Source organism: Anneissia japonica, unplaced genomic scaffold (genome assembly GCF_011630105.1).
Source record: "Anneissia japonica isolate Jap-2015-1 unplaced genomic scaffold, ASM1163010v1 scaffold287835_len3118868_cov185, whole genome shotgun sequence".
Classification (NCBI taxonomy): domain Eukaryota; kingdom Metazoa; phylum Echinodermata; class Crinoidea; order Comatulida; family Comatulidae; genus Anneissia; species Anneissia japonica.
The window spans coordinates 802,282-808,426 of record NW_022737223.1 but is presented as its reverse complement, the minus strand read 5'-3'; the positions used below and the strand labels follow the sequence as shown (position 1 = coordinate 808,426).

Genomic DNA, 6,145 nt, shown 5'->3' with positions numbered 1-6,145 from the left:
TCTAGATGTGTATAATAGACAGATACACACACACCGGTATTTATTTTTTTATTTTTTATTTTTTGGCTTCTTGCTTAACTGTAACTTATGGTTCATCTTTGTTAGTAGGCCTATATCTTGTTTATTATTGTGTTTAATAGAATTTAGTGTCTTCGTTGTATCATTTTAAGTACCATTATTTCATTTTTTAAATAGTTATTATAATTTTAACTGTATTATCTGGTCGCACCACTACTTAGTGTGTGCCACTGTTTGAAAGTGTAGTACGGTACATAATAATAAATCTGAGATCTGAACCATCTAGGAAATTATCATCTATCTTTGCTTTTTGCCGTTACAATGCTAGAAATATGTAAAACTTTTTCGAAACTCATGTAATGAAACATACCGGTACAGTTTGTTCAATCAATTATTTCAAAAAATCTCAAAAATCCACTTTATTGCAATCATGACAATATACATAACTGATGATTGAAGTTTAACAATACAATACTTTTTTAGGCTTTCACTTTAGGAAGAAAATTAGAAGGCAGCACTTTAGGAAGAACAAATTCGCGATTGTTTCTAAAATTGTAGTTTTTAAGGGGAACTGGCGGTAAAATGGAATGTAATTTATGGGAAGGTGATTTTAATTTTCTAAAGTAGTTCTTACAAAGTGAGAGGCGACGAACCATAATCAATCAAGCAATAATAATAATAATAATAATAATAATAATAATAATAATAATAATAATAATAATAATAATAATAATAATAACATTGTTCATTCTCAAATCAAATGTACAGGTTTTTAAAATATTTGTACTGACAGATAGGCTAAGTATGGGAGACAATATTGTACAGGGAAGACTTCTCCTTGTTGCCTAGCATCTCCAGAAAAATAAATTAATGAACTGTGATTATTTCCCCCTAGGAATGCTACTGATTTGTAGATGTCAATTCTCAACAGAATTGACATTCAAATTATGGTAATAAGCCTATTTCAAGTTCAGGGTTGTCTTTTAAAACAATATGCCTATATATTGTAGCTAACGGTATACATTGCAGGAGGAATATACATATAATTCATCATGTATTCAGTCCTATTTCATGCATTTGTTTTGTAGCTAAAGTTAATTTAGAAACGCTAAGCCTTCCAATTTGGCGGGAAAGGTCAACTGCTATTCATAAAAAAAAATCTAACAATTACAAACAAACAACACTTGACTACCAGAATTACAAAAAAAGACAAACGACATAAATACAAATAATTAACGATAAAATTAAATGCATCCATAAGTAGAACTCCATATTACCTAAAGACCTATAACTTTATAGAAATTTGTAGCCTACTCACCAGTATCTGATAGCCTCTTCCCTATGGTAACACTGCGCAAATATAAAGTGATCGCATTTGCACCTAACGAACGGAATAATGCTTGGATACAAATCCTTGGCTTCGATGTAACTTAGAATCCGTAGTTGACAAAATTCGAGTTTACCTATAAACAGACATGAACATTAATATTATTGATTTTTCAATCATTCTGACATTGCTATTATTAGACAATCAGCAGTAGATGTATCATTATTGACGCGCACAAACATTATGGCTTATACATGTACCATAGAGATATAATAAGAATAGTAGAATAGGCCAAGCTTTATGACATGCACATATCGATGCAACATCAGCAAAGTAATATAGTAGCGGATTGGTTCATAGCCCCAAGATTGGACTGAGCGTGTTGATTGGTTGGTTCGTAACTGACGCAACAAGTAGCTATGTAATTAGCCTATGAAAACCCACTCGGATGATGAGTGTTATTACCTTCTGCTTCGACTTAATTGAAAGTTATCACGTTACGATTGTACCAGGGAACAGTGAATTGTACAAACACTTAATATTCAGTATTTATTGGTACTCACTTTAAAATCAAAGAAAGACACTAGTAAAGACAATATACGGTAATACAAAAAAATAGTAAAATGATAATAAAATATAATGAAAGCACGTTTATTAAAATTAATTCTTTAATTTAAAATAACGTCTGTTCATAACGACACCTTACAGGAAATGTTAACTGATTATTTTATTAGACATCTTAAATGCAATTTATTCCCCCTGTCTTTGAATTCCATCCGCTCTTTTATTGTGCTTCGGATCAAGTTCGAGCTCACCGTCTTTAATACAGTAGAACCCTCCTTTGGGTCACCCCTATTCAGGGGACACCCCTATTAAGGGGACACCCCTATTAAGGGGACACTTTTCCGTGAAACGAGGGGCAATATATCTTTTAACGCTACAGAAAACCCCTATTAAGGGGACACCTTCTGAGTGTGCCAAATGATCAAATAACCTCTATTAAGGGGACACTTATTTATTTTCATTGTAAAACAACATCTACAGCACTCTAAAAATAAGAAAAATCCATTCAACTTTATATTTTGAGACCTTTTGAGCAATAGGCCTACACCAGAATTTTCTCCCCTTGCTTGTGTTGGCCTACTGCATGTGTTGGTTCGTAAACCAATCTTGTCGATTTTGACCCTTAACAATGGGGATTTCTTTTTCTTTTTTGATGCATTTCATATAGGATTCTAATCTATATCAAAACATATTACTCTATTCATGCTACATCCATCTAATAGAAAGCTCTAATGTGATTGTTGTTATTTGTAAATAAACCAAAATTTGTTTACCTTTTCAGGAAATTTCACATAGGTCTACACATTAGGCCGAATAAAAAAAAAATATTGTGTTGGTCACGCCCGACCGACCCAAAATGTTCAAAATTGACGGTCGGCATTTCAGTTTTTATTTCGACTACAACGAAAAATATTTTTAATGAGCTAAAAAGGCTAGAATGGGCTAGCTTTTTAGAACTTTTCCTACCCACCTACCCATTTTTGGGATTTTCCCAAAACGTGGTCAACACAAGATTTTGTTTGGGCCTTACATACATATTAATCACATTATGCTATTTGAAACCATATGAGATTATTTGATCATTTTATTTAGAAAGCTAAATATTAAAAAAAAAAAATTAGTCATTAACATTGCATAATGAAACAATATTGAGAACATTTTCTGCTGATTTAATATTATAAAAGAATTGTATTTGCATTGCAAATTATTGCTATAAATTAGGTCTTACTCTACTGTAACCGATTCTTATGTCAATAAAAATAAAATTATAAAGAATGTATGTCATCTTTATATTAAAACATGCAAAAAAACCCATACTAAGGGGACAATTTTTTTTGGTTAGTGTCCCCTGAATAGGGGTACAACCCCTATTAAGGGGACACTTTAATTGGAGTATTTCCAAAGCTTGGAAGTTTTTTTTCTCTAACCAAACCGCCATTTTCATTAACCAGCAATTACCGATCGCTGCATAACTCTAGCCTCTAGCAACATTAACAATTACATGACAAATGGCTATGAATGGTATGCACGAATACGATATTAGTTATAGCTTAGGCCCTTATCTTATTTAAAGCCATAATGAAGCCATTATAGAGCTATAATATAACAGTTCCCCGGTGATACACATCTTAGCGATATACGCAAATATCCCTATGCCAACGTGCATAACAACATTTAATAACCTTCGTTATGTTGGAATTCTGTACTGTCTTACAATTTGACCAAATTTTGTGTAGTGTATTTGCATAATTCAGTGTCGATATCAGCATCCAAGCCTATTTGAATAACTTTTATTTATCACATTTACTTTCATATTTAATAAAATAATTAATAACCAACCGTCAGTGAAAAGTTTTCTTGCGTTTCTACAGTAAAAAAATGTAACTTAAGGTTTAAAGAAATAAATTATATTGAAAAGAAACAGAATACTTGTGGCAGTGTAATTCAAAATTTTACCAATATCCAAGAATTTTATTCTTATTTCCTTTAGCATTCACAATTATTCATTTCACACAATTCTAAAGGTCCCTATTGCCTTGGTGATGATGCACTGTAGTTATGACAACTACGCCCGCAACGTGTGTGCTCTATACGTAACCATGAGAACATGATAAAACAAAAATGACATCAAACTAACGATCGAAGTTAAGTACAGCAAGCAGTGTTTAGTAGCCTCGGTGATGTAAACCTTTCGACGAAATGAAAGTACGAACACCACTAGGCTTAAGCCTACATAAATGGTGAACATAATGTAAGTATAATATGTCTGTGATATTTAATTTTCAAATATTGGGATTTGGCGATAAAACATTACAATTATTTGTGTCATAGCGATAAAACATTACAATTTATGGCATAAATATAATGTGTCTGGTTAAATTCTAAATCGTACTGGTAATTTTTTTTCAACTTTTTGGGAAAATATAGCTAGTTCTAAGTGAACATAGTGCAATGTTTTTCTTTAATAAGTGTTAATGGCAACTGACGGTGATGTTCGGACGTATCATCAAAAACAAGATCAACCCTATCAATGATTGCCAAAGCCAAACAGTCTCACCGATACCAGAGATCAGGTAAATATGTACAGTCAACAGTAACAGCAAAAAAAAAAAAAAAAAAAAAAAAAAAAAAAATGTTTACTCCTCATAAAGACGACGCGATTGTATCATGAATCAGAATGCAATGCCACGGCGTACGCGCAACGGGTCGTTTTTAATGCATGCGCAAAATAAACCGACGATTTCGATTCTGGCGAATAAATTCGCTAGTGGAAAACAGGCTTTAGCACGCAACAGACGCACGTATCTTAATAGATTCCATGGACAAACCGGAGAACCTTTTCCATGATGGACACATCCCCTCAATCTCCAAATCGCTCTATTTTTTGGGTCATTGATGCTGGTTTTGGGATGGCAAGCCTCTCTATAGCTTATTAGGGCCACCAAGGACAAAGTCGGTGTTGTAGGAGTGTGAGATGATGAAATAAACGAAGACTGATCTGATTGAACCGTAAAATTTTCGTTTTCTTTAAAATCGTCTCGTATCTACGGGGTTGTTTCGAGAATTGAAGTCTAAAATTGTCACTGTTGCAATATATTTGATGCGAAGTTTCGAAATGTCCAGGCCCTGTGTACACGTTTGAAGTCGGGTTGCAAAATGCCATTACCCACAACGTTGGTACTAATATGAACATCGTCATAAAAATCACTTTGGCGAATTTTCCAATACAAATACTAAGATTTTCTTTATCGTTTCATCTAAAAAGTGACAGCGGCAGATCGGATTTGGGTAAAAGAAGTGGTCTTCTCCCCAACAGCAGCAAAAATCTCTAACCCAGAGCAGATTCTTTTAAGAGAGAATAAAATGGCTAATATCAAAGTGGTCCGACTCTCGTGGTTTCTTTGGAAACGTATCCTATTTCAAAAAGTACGGTACTACCACAAAGGGGCGTTTACTTAAAGCCCCATTCCCGGCAAAATTTCAGTTTTTAAGAAAAATCTAATTTTTGTATAATGTTATAAAGATTTATAAATATAATACGGAATTGCTAGTTTAACTGAATTTAGACATTCCTAAAAATGAAAAAAAAATGTAAAATAAGACTGAAATTTGATTTTTTGTGTTCCACAAAAAATAAATGCGGATGAATTTTTCATGTTGATTTTGCGATAGGTCGTGAGAAGAAATATCGTAGGCGCCGAAAATATTAGCCTATCCAACGCTGCTAGGCTAGGCCTAGCCTTACCTCGATTTAGGTTCTGTTATCACACATAAAAACGGCCGACATGATATTTTCCGTTGCTAGTATTGACACTTGTGAATATAATATTTCACAGGAATTATTTCAAATTTCTTAAAAAACTGATTCTGACTGAGATTTTGACACTTAAACAAACATATCTCAGCCTAACCATGGAGGTATTATTGAGAAGGAGATCACTCGGCAAAGCTACGCGCACGCAGCGCTATGCAAATGAACCAAGATCAAAGTTGCCGCAGCGCGTAAAGAACGTTTGCGCGATGCCTTTGAAGTCCCATGTGTTCCCCGCCATCAAATTTTCAACAGGCATAGTTGACCAAAAAATTGAACATGACGAAATGGAGAGCACCTTCTTTTCTCAATGCGCACTACATACTGTCAATCTCTATGGCTGCGCAATCTTTTTTATTTTGAAGCTGATACATTCATCTCTCATAAAATATCAAATATATTAATATTTTCCACCAAGAAAAGTT

At 33.6% G+C, this 6,145-nt stretch overlaps 1 protein-coding gene across 1 annotated transcript in view; it reads right to left on the bottom strand.

Moving 5' to 3' along the window:
- Nucleotides 1–1,639, bottom strand: part of LOC117117204 — a 33,934-nt gene extending 32,295 nt beyond the window's left edge. Inside the window, exon 1 of the mRNA XM_033261432.1 lies at nt 1,337–1,639. The gene's annotated coding sequence lies outside the window, so the exon portion shown is untranslated. The remainder of the gene's footprint in view (nt 1–1,336) is intronic.
- Nucleotides 1,640–6,145: the final 4,506 nt, after the last annotated feature.